General features: G+C 35.5%; 1 pseudogene; it reads left to right on the top strand.

Moving 5' to 3' along the window:
• Positions 1-4,979: 4,979 nt before the first annotated feature.
• On the top strand, positions 4,980-15,024 carry LOC109079711 (annotated as a pseudogene).
• The last annotated feature ends 2,164 nt before the right edge of the window (positions 15,025-17,188 follow it).

The following is a 17,188-nucleotide window of genomic DNA, read 5'->3' as shown; positions in this document are numbered from 1 at the left end:
GCTCATGAAATGGAGTCTGGGACATTAAGTAGCTATTTATTCTGTTATACCTGTGGTATTTTAATGTTTATTAGGTACTTTTAACATTTACAAGTCACCAATTTGTGTTATCTGTCCCACTCTGTTTTATCACAGCTCTTTTTGTTATTGGCACTACAACTTTTGGCATGTGTTGACACTTTGATGCCATCTTTGTACTGCAAAGGAAGCACAGGAACTGTTATAGTGGTGTTTTCACACAGACTGTAATGTTGCACAGAGGTGTCAGAAACGCATTTACGTACTAATTCCAATTATAGAAATAATATGAAACTGAGGTTATAGATAGGAAAAGATAAATGTTGAAAGATAAAAAGAATTAATGAAAATATGACTTCGAAATAAAGATATATTCAACAAAAAAGTTTGAGGCCTACTCAGAGCAGCCTGCATAAAAAGACGTCTTGTATACATTATCCACTGAGGAACTGTTAAGATATTTCCAAGAAGTTCATTCATTGTATCAATTCTGTACCTGGAAATGTTGACAGCTTATAGTGTCAGTCAACAAACTCTCACATGTACAAACCCACAAGCCTTTGAGTTGGAGTGAGAGAGATTCCTTTCAGTAGTGTAACCCAACTCTGTGTATCCTGAGGGTGGCTTCGCACATAAGCAAAGGCAGAAGCTGCCTGGTTGTTTTTCAAGAAGAAGAGTTTAAAGTGGAGGAGGGGGATGAGTTTAAAAACGGCAAATTTAGGGAAAATAAACCTACCTGAACTAGTTTGAACTTTGTTTCACTGTATGTGTTGTTTGCATGTGTGTGTTGTGTGCAAACATGCTGTACAAGGGAATGGCTTAATCTATGGCATGTTTTACATTTAAACTGATGTTTTTGGTTTGTCATTGCTTAGATGTCCCAACCCATGTCAAACACAAGAACAATAAAAACAAACATTTTATTTTTGCATTTTTTATTGCAATGCACAGATAACAGTAAGTCACCCTATTCAGGCCAAACATGTTGCCTTGTCTGCATGCATTCTTGAGCTTACAGAACCTCACTGCATTTACATTATGCATTTCACTGAAGCTTTCAAATGTCCATTTTGTGTATATGTCAGTGGTCTCAAACTCAATTCCTGGTGGCCAACAGCTCTGCAAAGTTTAGATGTGCATTTTCTTGAAACACTGGTGGATAAATAGAAGTTATACATTTAAACCAGAACTGTGGTGAATAGTAACTTGGATTTTCTTCCTTACATTTATGCTCATACAAGTGATAAATAAGCTCCCAATGTACTGAATACTGAGTTGAAACACAAAAATCACAATCATGACTGTTTTATCTATTTATTTTTTTGTAGTGTATTTTGTAGTTGTAAGTATGCTCCTGTGCCATAACGTGTTTGTTAGATTGCCAATTGGGTCATAAAGTTGAAATAGTCATAGACTATCAGCTGCTGGTGCCATTGTCTCAAGTGTGTTGACCCATAACAGCATCAGAAACATGAACACTAACACTCAGTGTGTTTTCACCTTAAGGCAGTGATGATCTAATGAGCTTATATTGCATTATCTCCACAGAAACACCCATACACAAATACTCTGTGTATTCTTCATGAGGTGACAGGAATGAAACCTGTTAGACTATAGGCAATATAGTCATTTGTTAATCAAAATACTTTATTATGGAATGACAGAACTCTACAGGCAAGGTTTTGACAGTTAAACTGTTAACTAAAACACACACACACACACACACAAAAACATGGCATATTACTGAAAATAAATGTAAAATAAAATATTTTTTTCAGCTAGGTGCCAAGGCAACATTTCTCATTTTCATTTATACTAAAATAAAGAAAATTAAAATAAAATACTATAGACATGAAAAACTAATACAAATGACAAAAACACAAAATTACTAAAATGTTAATTAATTAAAATGAATATATAAATATATATATATATATATATATAATAACCAATTAAACACTGATATTTTAAAACAACACTGCAGTGAGGTAATACCAGTACCCATGAGGTAGTATTCTAGAGTGATGGAATGTATTTAAATCGATAAGATGCGCTGTTAAAACCAGTCTTGATTTCCGTCAGTTGTCCCACTTTATTTTGACAACTTCTTCCTTCCCTTGTAGTTGCTTCAAGTATACTTTGACATTATGTCAGCGCCCTCCCTCTCTACCTCTCTACTGTGTTCTTCCTCAAGGGAAATTTTGTTCATTTGCTCAAAAGTACCCAGTATTCTGACAGTTTTTCATAGTATCAGTGTTTTCATTCTGCTTTTACATAAAAGACCCTGCTTGTAGCTGTTGATATTTCAAAATATGGCTTCAGCAATTACATCTATGCATTTGACATTTTCCGCTTAAGCAAAATCATTTTTATTGATCCGTCTTCAGTCAAAGGCTACTGAATACAGTAATAATTACGAACTCTACAGCTTTATTCATGTCTTGATTCCATTTAAAATAATTTATAACCAAGTTCAATAACAAAACAATTTTGTTGAATGAACAAACTTTCAGAGGAAAATTGGCTGAACACAGTATAATCCAGTCAGCAGGCGTGAGTGTGAAAATATTTAGTCCTTTATCACCAATGAGATGTAAACAAGCAAACCAGGCAACACTAGTAAATCCAGATTTAATCACAGGCTCAGTACTAAAATATCCCTGTCACAAGTGTTTTGTTCCTGCCATGAGCAAATGGATATAGAAGAGTGCAAAATAGAAATGAATCATGCTAAAATTCTATCCAAGAAGACGGGCTGAATGAAAACGCGAGAGTAACATGGCACCAGCCCTTCTATAAATATAATCCTTCATCCACCCAGAGTGTATTAAATATCCTGACTATAGGATTCTTCAGAGTAATGGAATGCAGCTCATTATTGGCTCACATGATTACCTGATGGCGGTTTTTCTGATGACAACATTAAGGATGAGGCGCTGTTAGACTGTGACTCACAACAGATTTTTGTACAAATGAAAGCTGCCAGCTCATCATTTTAGTTTTGTCTATTGACACTAAATAGCTCTTTATATTCTCATTAACATTATTTGTACTGTACATGTACTGTAGATTTGATTGTGATGGTCAAAAATGTTTGATTTTCCTGTTCTGAGACTGTTAACATATCTGAAAGACCTTTTTCATTAGGACATGAGTGGGAAAAAAATAGCATCCACAATGGAACATTTTGTGTTGATCAAAGGTGTGCCAGTGGCTGAGAGAATGAGGAAGAGAGAAGAAAACATGCTCAGAATATAGTTATGGCCTGTGTCAGTTCTCCGAAGATGGAATCCCCAAACGGTGCTTCTAAACTTAGCCGAGGAAAACAATCTGGCTCTCTGCAGGGCAAGAACACAAGTACAGAGATATACACTCAACCCAATGAGATGACACACAGACACACAGATATTGATATACTATGCACAAATACACTGTATGAATAAAATACCTGCTGACTGGGAGGGTAATGTGCTCAAGAAATGGGTCAAACATTGAAAATCCAATGTAGCCTGTCATCATCTGAATTTCCCTAGATTTCTCATTCATTTCAATAGAACAGCCTCAAATGTTTACCTTTAGTGACATCAGGTGGTCAGGATGTGTAACATCTTCTTCTTACTTAATGGCGATTAACTCCTTAGGAGAATTATCGCCACCTACTGCAGATCCGTAACCGCAATGAAGGAACAAATACTGTTGTTGTTGTTGTTGTTGTTGTTGTTGGATTCAGTGCTTTGGAGATACTTAAACTTCACTTCTTTGTTAGCTATATCGTATGCATTGAGCTTCTTTACATTAACTGCAAAAAGAAATAGGAGAAATCCCTGGAGCAAGCAGAGGTTAAATGCCTATTTTAAGGATGTAATAATGACAAATTTCGCTCAGTTACTCTCCATTTTACTGGTTGATCAACACTAGGGAATAGTAGCGTCCCAAAGCGTTAACCACAAGGTCACCACTACCTTCTGGTCTCAGTAACGTTTCTGACAGGGTAATTTTTATTATTATTTTTTTAATATTTTCTGTTTACGTTATATTTATATATTTGGCAGATGTTTTTTTTTTTTTTTATCCAAAATGACTTATAACACTACATTCAAGTTTTGTTTTGTTTTTTTCAATCAGTTCATGCATACCTTAGGAATCAAACCCATGACCCTTGTGTTACTATAGCACCATGCTATACTGTTATCTAATTCCTGTTATTAAATGTTGTTGGGATCATTTAGAACCATAAGGACAAATATAAACAAGCTTACTGAGATTCAGTTATCTATAAATACAGCAACCATATCAAGATCTATTTATAGAACCCAATGTCTCCTTTCCCATTCATCTAATAATATCTCTATTTCTATGCTTCTTCCGTTCTGTGGAACACAATCTCACAGGGCACCTCAGGCATATATGAGTAAAATTTATCTTCATTTTAATTTCTCCGGAGACACTTCTAGACTTTCTGCTTTAAGTCTTTATTGCATAGCAGCTTTGGCTCTTATGTGCCAGATACTGTACACTGTTAGATATACTGTAGTGACACGGCATTGCTCTGTAGTAGTTTAGCATGCCATTTTGTATTTTATGTATGTATTCTTTTACAATCTTATTATCTAAAATCTTATTTTCTACATGAATGTCATTCATTTAACATCTTAATGCTGTGGTTTTATAATGATTGTAACATTTCCTGCGAAATCAAGCTTTTTAGAGTTTTTAGAGTAACTTTTGCACTATAAGTGAAAGCACAGCTCACAAAGACTCTGGTTACCCTGCAGCACTCATCATCTATTATCTCCCTCTTTGCACTTTCTATAGTCAGTCATTAGACCATCATCCTCTATTTTGGCTTGTTACTGTGTGACCCCCTTTCTTTATTAAACAAGAAAAAAAAGAGTATGCATGGACACACCACACACGTGATGTCAACCACATGCACAGACTGAAGGCCACTTAGGAGGAGGATGCCACGGCATAAACTTATCGCATCTGGAAGTGATGGTAAAGATGATTAATACTTTCTACGTGTATTTTATACGTTCATACTTTGATGATGTTTATCATATATTTTTGGTCATATTTTTGGAGGAAAGGATAATGAATTCAGATTTTACTATGTGGAAGTGGAGGAAAACTCTAAGGGAGGTAAGGAGAAGCAGACGCTCCGAGATGGCAAACGGAGAAGAGAGAGAAGTTAGCAAGAGAAGAGAATGACTGTGGTGGACAATAAAAGAGCAGAGAAAAAACCGGAGAAATGCCACAAAACAGCAAGGAAAGAGGGCGAGAAACATGGAAAAAGGCGAAGGAGAAAGAATACAGATGAAGAGGAGGCTGAGGAAGAATCCAGTAAAGAGAAAAACAACAAAAAATTAAAGAACCAAGACACTAATTCTGGAAAGACGAAAAAGAAAAAGAAAAGAAAGAAGACAGAGACTACGTAAGTTTGTATTCTTTTACACCCATTATAATAAATCAATAAATGTATCAAACTATAACCATATTATGGACTAGATGAAGTCTAAAAGTTTGAAATCACATTAAAAAAATTTTTTTTACATTTTTTTTTAAACACTAAACCTGGAATGTGTGTTTAAATAAGTTCTAAATATGTATCTAAATATGTATGTATCATAGTATCTAAATATGTTTAGCTTATTGGATTTTTTTTATTATTATATTAAATAAGGAACATTATTTAATATTCATGTTTTAATCTTATTTTATTATTAAAAATGTTGCATTAAATCAATATAGAGTAAATTAAACTTTTTTCAGGAATTTTTCATTTTGGCTTTTCTCATAAATTGTTTTGCTCTTAATATAATTTGTAATGGAAATGTTATATTTTTAAATTAGAAAAATACCAAGCAAATGCAATCCCATTTGTGGTTTTCAGATATTTGAGTCCCACTCAACATAACTGCATTTATTTCTCCCTCCCTCCCAACTCAGAATCTGAGTCCAAATCTGATTCAGAATCTGAATCTGAATCGGACTCTGACTCCAAATCAAAGGACAATCAGGCAGTGGGAGTTTTGGGTTCTCTGACCCCAGATGAGCTGGAAAAGTTAAAAGAAGCAGTGGACGAAAGGAAAAAGCTAATCTCCACAATGAGAGGAAAACCCTGGCCCATGAAGAAAAAACTAGTTGTCCTTAGGTGCGTCCTGTCACTGCTGTTTTTGCACGTGTACACCAGCTTTCATAATGCCAGCGAGTTGTGTTCTGTCTCAGGGAGTTTCAGGAGTCTGTGGAGAAATATGAAGGGGCTTTGGGAAAAGGCAAAGGCAGGAAAATCTATGCCTACAAGGTCGTGATGACGAAGGTGAGGAGATGATCATTATAAAACTGATAGAACTGAATATATCCTTCTACAGTTTTAGAGTCATCATTATTTTTCTTTATTACTCTAATTGTCAGAAATGGATTAAGTTTTAACGAGACTTTGAGAACTTCAAGACTGCCTGCATCCCATGGGAGATGAAAATAAAGGAAACAGAAAGTGTGACACTTCTCAGTTTGAGCTTCCTTCTCTCTCCTGCTGTTTTTTCCCTAATCTCTAAACAAACTCTATTTTTATCTTCTTATAGGTCATTTTGGTTCATCAGTTGCCTCTTACTTTATATTTCTGCGGTGGATGTATGGCATCAATATGATTTTATTTGGACTGACGTTTAGGCTAATAATGGTTCCAGAGGTGAGAAACATATTCAGTCCATCAAAGTTACAATTTACAGTATGAAAAGTTATTTCATTAAATGTAAACTGTCCTTTTTTAAAAAAAATTTTACCTGCCACATTCTCATTCACCTTCCGGCACTTATGAGGAAACCATATGGTAGTATACCCAGGAAGACAGTGCTCAGAAATGAAGGGGCCAGTGCTATGAATTTTACAGTCTTATGGGATTTTGGGGTAAGTCTATATGATTATGCCTACCGTTCAAAAGTTTGTGGTCAGTAAGATTTTTTATTTTAAAGAAATATATACTTTTAGTCAGCAAGGATGCATTATATTTATCAATAAGTTACTATAAGTGACATTAAAGCAACAGCTTTGCCAACACAGAAATAAATTTAAATTTAAAATATATTAAAATGGAAAACATTTATATTAAATTGTGATAATATTTCACAATATTACTGTTTTTACTGTATTTTTGATTAAATAAATGCAGCTATGGTGAGCAAAAGAGACTTCTTTCAAAGACATTACAAAAGCCTACCGACTCCAACATGTACTTATACACAATTTACGTTGCATCCAAGTCCAAAACATGTATTTGTCTATTTCAGGGCTATGCTAAGTACTATAACCAGTATAACCAGTGGGCCATTGGGTGGCTCAAATTCTGCTTGCCCCTTTCCTACTTTCTAGTGCGAGTGGGTACAGTGGCTTATAGCTACATGATGGTAATCAGGACATGAGTGATGATAGTCCATATCACAAACCTTTATTGAGTGTCTAGAAGTACCTTTCTACCACTTAGTCCAGAGACAAAACGTTTCTTTACTGATTTTCTCACTCTTACCCAACAGTATGGCCCGCAATGCCAATGAAGAAGGTGGCGGAGATGACCCCAGCTTTAATTTCAGTTGGAAGACATTTACTAGTTGGGATTACCTCACTGGAAATCCTGAGACAGCAGACAACAAGTTTGCTTCCATCACCACTAGTTTTAAGGTGTGTTTCTCTTAATTTTCTTTGTGCTGGACCCATATCCACTTTGTAGATAATAAAGGAGTCTTATAATTTGAAATAAAGTTCTCCAAAAAAAGAACTATAAAAACATTCTATATATGTTTCAGAGCTGAATAACATCCTACAGAGTAAAACAAAAAAAAAAGATCACATACTGTCAGGGTGCTGAAAAAATTTCAATTCCACCACGTAAGAAAAATAGCAGCAAGTCTCAATTATGACAAAAGTTTGAAATAATAAGTCATAATTATGACAAAATCAACTCTTTATGTCATATTAATGTGACATATTATATATACAATGACTTACCAAAATTATTTTTTTTCTTATGTGGCAGAAATGAGAAAGACAGACATATCAGACAAACATACTGAAAAATAAATATGCACATTTACATCTATTCATTGTTACATCTTATCATTCACTATACCTTACCTGTTTCATATTAAGAGCCAGAATAAGGGTGCAAATTGTTAATGAAATAAAAAAACTAAAAACAAGATAAAAACTCAAATAACATCTCAACAGGGGGGAAACCCTTTAGTCTTTATTTGAAAAATAAATAATAATAAAAAGAATGACATGATCCCTTTAATCTGATAAATTCAGCACATTAACAGGAGGCCATTGTTGAGGAGCAAGAGAGCAGAAAAGATGACAACATCCACCTGACACGATTCCTTAGAGAGCTGGCCAACTTCCTGGTGCTCTGCTGTCTGACAGGGAATGGGTACTTGATCTACTTTGTAGTGCGCAGGTCTCAGAAGTTTGCTCTGGAGGGACTGGAGAACTACGGCCGGTGGGAGAGGAATGAGGTCAGACTCATGTAACAGTGTGCAATAGAAACCTTCTTGTCAATCAATAAAAATGAATTTTGCATGGTTTCACATACCCTCAGGTGAACATGGTGATGTCTCTGTTGGGAATGTTCTGTCCGATGCTGTTCGATGTGATCAGCACTTTAGAGAACTATCATCCACGCGTCGCCCTCCAATGGCAGCTGGAACGCATATTCGCCCTTTTCCTGGGGAACCTCTACACATTCATCATCGCTCTCATGGATGCCATCCAACTAAAGGTACAGCTCCATTTAACAAAGACTAAAGTGCTCACAATCCCATCTTCAGTCTTTCTGGCGTTCAAAAAATAACAATTTCCATCATTCTAGCTCTCTGTGTTAAATGAATCATCTTCTTATGAAGGTCATTTATCCTCCTAACTGTCACATATTTTGAAGAGGGCAGAGGAGGAGATTGTAAAGAAGAATATGACAATCTGTACAATGTGACTGTGCCAGACAACTCAACTGCTCCTCAGCTCATAATGCACCCTGCTGATGTTCCCAGAGAGCCTTGCTGGGACAGGTACTGGGGAGGAGTGGTTCAACTGAGTTGTAATTGTATAGCTCTTTTCACAATACAAATTTCATTACAATTGGAACACAATACGTCCCAAAGCAGCATTACAAAGTATAGAATTCCAGTGAACAAACCTTCAGTGAGCATTTAGGTAAGATAAGGAAGAAACCTTTGGAGGAACACAAACTTCTCAGGATGGGGGGCTTAAGGATATGGTGGCACAGAATTGCAGAAATGACTTAAAATTTATACATTTCAGTTGTATGACAAATTTCCATTCAATATTAACTAAGTAATCTAAATAATTGAACTTTAATAAGTAATTAATTTAGTTTTTTTCAGCAGTGATGCATTAAATTGATCAAAAGTAAGGAATTTTACAATGTTACAAAAGGTTTCTATTTCAAAAGCTGTTCTTTTGAACTTTCTGTTCATCAAAACATACTAAAAAAAATGCACCAGGGTCTCCACAAAAATGTTAAGAAGCACAACTGTTCAACATCTCTTATTATCAATGTTTCTTGACCAACAAATCTGCATATTAGAATGATTTCTGAAAGTTCATGTGACACTGAAAACTAGAGCAATTACTGCTGAAGTCAGCTTTGTCATCATATAAATAAATTACATTTTAACAAATATATTTAAAAAGTTTAAACTGAAATTATTATATACAGGTCCTTCTCAAAAAATTAGCATATTGTGAAAAAGTTCATTATTTTCCATAATGTAATGATAAAAATTAAACTTTCATATATTTTAGATTCATTGCACACCAACTGAAATATTTCAGGTCTTTTATTGTTTTAATACTGATGATTTTGGCATACAGCTCATCGAAAACCCAAAATTCCTATCTCAAAAAATTAGCATATCATGAAAAGGTTCTCTAAACAAGCTATTAACCTAATCATCTGAATCAACTAATTAACTCTAAACACCTGCAAAAGATTCCTGAGGCTTTTAAAAACTCCCAGCCTGGTTCATTACTCAAAACCGCATAAGACTGCCGACCTGACTGCTGTCCAGAAGGCCATCATTGACACCCTCAAGCGAGAGGGTAAGACACAGAAAGAAATTTCTGAACGAATAGGCTGTTCCCCAGAGTGCTGTATCAAGGCACCTCAGTGGGAAGTCTGTGGGAAGGAAAAAGTGTGGCAAAAAACGCTGCACAACGAGAAGAGGTAACCGGACCCTGAGGAAGATTGTGGAGAAGGACCAATTCCAGACCTTGGGGGACCTGCGGAAGCAGTGGACTGAGTCTGGAGTAGAAACATCCAGAGCCACCGTGCACAGGCGTGTGCTTTTGAACCAGAAACAGCGGCAGAAGCGCCTGACCTGGGCTACAGAGACTTGCTTCCATCTGCTGAGCTCAGTGGTCCAAAGTACTTTTTTCGGATGAAAGCAAATTTTGCATGTCATTCGGAAATCAAGGTGCCAGAGTCTGGAGGAAGACTGGGGAGAAGGAAATGCCAAAATGCCTGAAGTCCAGTGTCAAGTACCCACAGTCAGTGATGGTCTGGGGTGCCATGTCAGCTGCTGGTGTTGGTCCACTGTGTTTTATCAAGGGCAGGGTCAATGCAGCTAGCTATCAGGAGATTTTGGAGCACTTCATGCTTCCATCTGCTGAAAAGCTTTATGGAGATGAAGATTTCGTTTTTCAGCACGACCTGGCACCTGCTCACAGTGCCAAAACCACTGGTAAATGGTTTACTGACCATGGTATTACTGTGCTCAATTGGCCTGCCAACTCTCCTGACCTGAACCCCATAGAGAATCTGTGGGATATTATGAAGATAAAAGTTGAGAGACGCAAGACCCAACACTCTGGATGAGCTTAAGGCCGCTATCGAAGCATCCTGGGCCTCCATAACACCTCAGCAGTGCCACAGGCTGATTGCCTCCATGCCACGCCGCATTGAAGCAGTCATTTCTGCAAAAGGATTCCCGACCAAGTATTGAGTGCATAACTGAACATAATTATTTGAAGGTTGACTTTTTTTGTATTAAAAACACTTTTCTTTTATTGGTCGGATGAAATATGCTAATTTTTTGAGATAGGAATTTTGGGTTTTCATGAGCTGTATGCCAAAATCATCAGTATTAAAACAATAAAAGACCTGAAATATTTCAGTTGGTGTGCAATAAATCTAAAATATATGAAAGTTTATTTTTTATCTTTACATTATTGAAAATAATGAACTTTTTCACAATATGCTAATTTTTTGAGAAGGACCTGTATATAATATATTATATGATTATTATCAGTTTTGATCAAATAAATGATGTGCAAAAGAGACTTTTGAATGGTAGTGTAAGCAATATATACAGTATATATATATATATATATATATATATATATATATATATATATATATATATATATATATATATATTAGGGCTGTCAAAATGATTAATCACGATTAATCACATCCAAAATAAAAGTTTTGTTTACATAATATATGTATGTGTACAGGGTATATTTATTATGTATATATAAATACACACACATAAATTATATATTTTAGAAAATATTTACATGTATATACATTTATATATTTATATTCTTATATTTTATATTATATATAAATATATTTAATATATAAACATAACATATTCTTCTTAAAATATATACATGCATGTGTGTGTATTTATATATACATAATAAATATACACAGTATACACACATATATTATGTAAAACAAAACTTTTATTTTGGATGTGATTAATCGTGATTAATCATTTGACAGCCCTAATATATATATATATATATATATATATATATATATATATATATATATATATATATATATATATATATATATATATATATATATATATAGCCTTTATATATGTATTTACTGTAACTGTATTTTAAATACAGTTTGATAAATGGCAAATTACATATGCGTTGACATTGATTTTACCCTCAGCAAGTATGCATAATTAAATCTAATTTAAAGCATTTGTATATTAAACAGACATTGAGTGTATGTTTGAACAAATAAAACAAGGTTAAACTAGGATCACTAGAATAACCAGAGAGTTTAAAAATCAAGTGTTTAATATTATGATGCATTACATCAAAAATTTAGAGACTGTCAGCATCCTCTGTGTCTATACAGGAGTTTGTATGTCTCATCATTTCTAATACAGTGAGGACTTACATCATTCTGCTTATTGGTGATTTCCTCTGTGCCATACTGGTGTGATTCTTAAACAACTGCTGGTGCTGGGATTTAGAGTATGGCTTTGTGAGTATCCACAACACATGCAGTGGTCAGTATCAGTGATTCCCCTTCATTTATAACTGAAGTGCACTTTTCTTCATTAGCCGTCCTATTCAGAGTTTGACGTCAGTGGAAATGTTCTGGGGCTGATCTTCAATCAGGGAATGATCTGGTGAGAACTATCTCCATTTTATGTAGCACTTTCTTGGTTTTCATATGAAACCAGCACACCATCAAATCTCACCGCATCTTTGTCATTGTGTATGTGTGTATCAGGATGGGGGCATTCTACACTCCATGTCTTCCAGCATTTAATCTTCTCCGGCTTCACTTGTACCTGCAGTGTTGGGCGGTGATGTGTTGTAATGTGCCTGCGGAACAGGTCTTCAAAGCTTCAGGCTCCAATAACTTCTACATGGCCATGCTGCTGGTCATCATCTTCCTCTCTACACTACCAGCTATATACACCATTGTCTCCATTCATCCCTCTCTTGACTGTGGACCCTTCAGGTTTGCAAAGTTTATGTATAAATTAAAAATGGTGCTGATTATGTAAGAACTGAGTATTTTGATGTTTCTGAAATTGTTCAGTGCGGTGACAACTTTTAATCTTTTGAATTAAGTATAAATACAAATAATTAGACTTAAAATAGCAGGCTTGTATGTATTTATAGCTACATGTACTGTATGTATAAATTAACACTAAAAAAGTGGGTATGGTTACGGGCCAAGGCTTGCAATGGCAAATCTTTAGCACTAGAGTGCAGCAGAGTGCAAGTCTACAATTTTCTCACATCCTTTTCCTCAAAATCAGCACAAAATGCAGTTACCGTTATTTGAAGACTGTTCATTTATTTATTTGTTAATTTATTTTTGCTTGTTTTAAAGATTTGCAAATACAGCCAGTGAGCACATTAGTATAAGCAATAAATAAATAAAGCTAGAAATAAACATATAAAATGAAAGCATTAAAATGTTTAGCCTACAAGTTAATATGTTTTACAGCTGTCTTATAAAAACAATTATTTATTTCCCCAACAATACCTGGCGGAACTCTGTCCACATATTACCTGTGCAGCAGTGTAGCATGCTCTGTAAACAAGTCACTGATGGCCAAAATGTTGTATCTTTTCTTGACAGCATTAGACCTTCATTTACATAAAATGAAAAGCACAATTTTAATGCATCCCATGGCTAAGAAATACTTTTGTGTCAGGTTTTAGAACTGCAGACTGACCAGCACTATAGCAATAAACAAATAAAATAAACATTTCATAACGTGTTTGTTTAAAACCTACTTTTACTAGGTTAGATTTAGTTTTCTGCCGTTTTAGAAGAGTGTCCTAGAATATTATATTTTTCCTGCAGTGGATAAAACCGCATGTTTGATGTGAATCAGGAGACCCTGGAGTCAGACTTCCCTTCCTGGTTCAGACTGGTGCTGCCTTTTCTTCTGCTCTTGGTGTAAGTGGGAATGTCTAAATAAATAGCCTACATCAATATGTGTTTCCTCTACAGTACTCTTGTGAGGACGACGATTGTAACGGTAGGCCTAAAAACATTTGTAAAAAATGCGATATATTATCTGCAATATAAATTGCGATATATTATCTGCAGTCCACTTTTAAAACATACAAAAGGGTAAACATGGAACTGAAAAAGACACTTCAAACAGTAAGTCCAAATGTCTCCTACGTTTCATTTTAAACAGGGTTATATGGGCAGATGACATTATGTAAACTCACCACTAGATGGAAGCACTAACATTGAGCTAATAAATAGTAGTAGTAGTAGTAGTAGTAGTAGTAGTACTAGTATTAACACATAGACTATATTTTATATAGTTTAATTCAATTTAATTTTATCAATGGACATAGATCTGCCTACTACGGTTACAAAATCCATTGGTCATTTACAGTCATGTCACTGAATTCTCCAATTTTGTATTTACAGCAAAATGAGAAAAACAAGAAAAGGAACACATTTGCAGTCTTAAAAGCTGCCAGTGAACTGGAGTAGGCAAGGAAAGCAGGAGAACAACACAGCAGCAGCAGTGCCTCCGATTTGGGTGAGAGCACACAGAACGGGTCACAGCTCCCATCAGTCAGTGCACAAGACAGCAACTTGGAACCAATGCAGAGAAACTTTCCATTGATGTTGAAGAGTTAATGTGCTGTGTTTGGTCAGCAGGTGGCCACAGTCTTAAGACTACATGCCCTTGTTTCTATATATCAGTGTTGCTGTGAGACAGCAGTTGAAAGGTCTTTCTGCATCCTCTTTCTCCGGAGTGAATGAAGAGAGCAGCAGCATAGATGAAGCAGGGCATCACAGAGAAGCTGGACAGAACGGTCAATTTATTCACCCTTCACAGAGTCAGCATACTCAAAACTCTGAACCTCCCGTCTTCTCGACCCACACAACTACCAGACCCCCTGCATCCCGGGGCCGCACATCATCTGGACATCTTCCAGGTCACCCACAGCAGCCACAGAAAAACTCTCACTCAAACAGGAGATAAACAGCACAGATGTAAACAGATAAATAGATGAATCTGTTTGTTGCATGCACAACATTTGGCACTTATGACCATTTGTATTTCTCGCTGATACAGTATAAATCCTGTGCCCAGGCCTGCAGCACATACCATGAATGTCACAGTGAATCTCAAGGGCTTGGTGGCTATGTAACTCTAGAATGATAAGTATCTATGTGAAAGAGAAATGATTGCTCTTGTTACACACAGGCCAAACTAGGGTCAAACTAGCTCTTGATTTTTTTTAATATATATATATATTTATATTTTAGTTTTAAAAACATTTGCTTGATTGTTAGTTTACATGCCAATTGCAACTAGTTATTAAACTACAGCCGTTAACGTAAGCGTCTTTTTTTGACTAATAAGAACCAGGGGCGTTTCTAACCTTTCATCAGTACTGGGGCACAGGCTCCCCATCAAAAAAGTATGTGTGCTCATATTTTAATAATCTTTTTTTTTAAATCATCTTTACCTGCAGTACTGAGTTGTTCACAGAAAATAACAGTTTTCAAACAGAATGATAAAAAAAAAAATTAAAATGGAAAGAATCACATTGTAAAACATTAAGCCAAAAGACAGACAGCTTGTTAAAAGTAAAGCTAAAGCAAATCTAGAAGAAAAGCATAATTTCTTTGCAGATTTCCTACATTTTTAAGTGAGACTCAAGTTCCCAGATGCCTTTTAAGGGCCACTTTAGGGTCAAAGTACATCTTTAGTCCCCATAGATATGAAAGCAAAATCATTTCTAAGCACTCAAGATTGACAGCTTGGCTTTGCTTATCTTTATACCTCTTCTCTCCATTTCATTGTTTCCTCCATTCTCCAATCCATGCAGCTTTATCTTGATGAGCATGTCAGGTGGCCCAAAACATTTCCATGCTCCATACTGTTTTCTCAAATCTGCTCTCAGCTCTAGGGGTGTCTAATGTCTCGGATTATTTTTCTACAGCCACAGATTTGGCAGCGAAGATGCATGTGGCTCATTTGTCATGCCACGACCCACACTGCTCTGTTTGGGGTTACGCTGTGTACCATTTATGTGAGGGCATTTTTTCCCAATCCACAAGAGGATAGTAAAAACATTGAGAATATCATTTTAGCACATTCTTTGAAAATAGATTGATCTTACAGTCCTAAGAACCTTATGATATCCCTGTTTCAAATCTTGACTATTACTTATTAGAGAATTGGCACATAAGTTTCATTAACAATGCAAATGCTCATCCCTAATTCATGGGCAGACTTCATTAAGTGTTAACAGGAGTCATTTGAGATTTTGTTTATTTTTTTATTTAGGTAGCCAATGTTCATTTGAGGATACAGCTCTTCCTGAATCTGCCAGGCAATCAAGAATAGTGACAGCATCGGGCTCATAACAACTAACAACTTTTGTATTGTGAACCTTCTTGTGATCCTTGATGAGGTCTTCACAATATCATGTAGTAGCTGACCTGCTTCCAGCACTGAGAAACTTCTTTCATATGCTGGACATCTGATCTTTGTGATTGTAGTTCTGTAACCGGATGTTATTGTAGTAGACCACTTGTACATAATTAACTCAAAACAATTAATGGTATTCGGCTGCTGAACAATTATTGAACAACATGTTGAACTTGAACAGTTAGTGAAGAATTGTGACTTTTTCTAAAAGAGAAACAATTTAATCAGCGCTTCATATTATTTTTGAGAGTCTGATACTTGCATAGGTAACTTGTATATGTACAGCACTTTATTTAGGCAACCTGTTTGTGTTTGCGTATCATGAGTTACGTATCTTGCTTATTCTAATCTTTGATCTGGCCCGTATACTGCCGTTTTGTTTCCTGGCTCTCACAGCACGGCTTTAGATCTGGACTACTGTAGTCAAGGAGTCACTTGATTCCTTCTTTAGGAGTGAGCGCCTGTTGACAGTCAGGTGTGTCATCAGCTCTTAGATGCCTTGCAAGTCTGAATAGAAGGACTTAAACTCAAACCAGCAAGATGCCCCGCAGCAAAAATGATATTGCGATAACTGTGGATGATGGTAAGTAGTTTTTAATACTAAAAGAGAATCATTCTGGCATAATTTTGATTCAGTGTGTACTAGTGTACTATTTAAACCAGTTTCAGATGCATCAGTCTCCGTATTTATAATGTGGGTAACTAACTGCAACTGTTATTCATTGTTCTGATATATTATTTATATTCTGTTGATGGTTTTTAATATTGATAAGCATGTTGTCCTTTCTTGTCAGTGCTTGAATGATGCCCCTTATTTATCAGATTTAAATCATTTATGCTAATTGTTTTAATGATTAACACAATGTATCATATATGAAAGGATGTTAAACAGTTGTTTTAGATTTACTGTG

The sequence above is a fragment of the Cyprinus carpio genome, chromosome A5 (genome assembly GCF_018340385.1).
Source record: "Cyprinus carpio isolate SPL01 chromosome A5, ASM1834038v1, whole genome shotgun sequence".
NCBI lineage: Eukaryota > Metazoa > Chordata > Actinopteri > Cypriniformes > Cyprinidae > Cyprinus > Cyprinus carpio.
Note: the sequence above shows the minus strand (reverse complement) of the source record. Positions and strands in the feature narration are given on the sequence as shown.